The sequence below is a fragment of the Orycteropus afer genome, unplaced genomic scaffold (genome assembly GCF_000298275.1).
Source record: "Orycteropus afer afer isolate SDZICR_OR568_19922 unplaced genomic scaffold, OryAfe1.0 scaffold00411, whole genome shotgun sequence".
NCBI lineage: Eukaryota > Metazoa > Chordata > Mammalia > Tubulidentata > Orycteropodidae > Orycteropus > Orycteropus afer.
The window spans coordinates 2,910,282-2,910,914 of record NW_006921998.1 but is presented as its reverse complement, the minus strand read 5'-3'; positions in this window follow the sequence as shown (position 1 = coordinate 2,910,914).

Below are 633 nucleotides of genomic sequence, written 5' to 3'. Positions count from 1 at the left end.
TAGGGTTAATAATAATACCTTCAGTAAAGACAAAAATCAGGAAGAGGTGGGCATTGCTGTCTCTAGGAGTGGACATAGTATTTACAATCCCTGATGAGGCATGCATGCATACAAAGAATTGAAAATTTCTGTCATGCTAGGAAAATTTGCTTAAGTTAAAAAGAAATGCTGTGGCTTTCCTCCTACTGCCTGAGCCCAGTCCACAAGCTTAACTTCATTGTATTCAAAAAAATAGAAACCAAACTCATTGCCATTGAGTGGAATCCAACTCAGAGTGACCCTCTTTGAGTTTCTGAGGCTGGAAATCTTTAGGGAAGTAGATCGCTCCATCTTCCTTCTGCAGAGGGACTGGTTGGTTTGAACTGCTGATCTTCTAGTTAGCAGCCAAGTGCCTTATCCACTGCCCTACTAGAGCTCCTTGCTTGATTATATAGAAAATAAAAATGTTAAGGTAGCATAGTGCCTAAGTCACTTGACTGTTAACCAGAAGGCTGGCGGTTCAAACCCACCAGCCATTCCTCTGAAGGAAGGTTGGGCAATCTACTTCTGTAGTGATACTGCCTCCGCAACCCAAGGAGGGGGTCACTGTAAGTTTGGGGCCAACTTGACAGCATACAACAACAACAAAAAAAA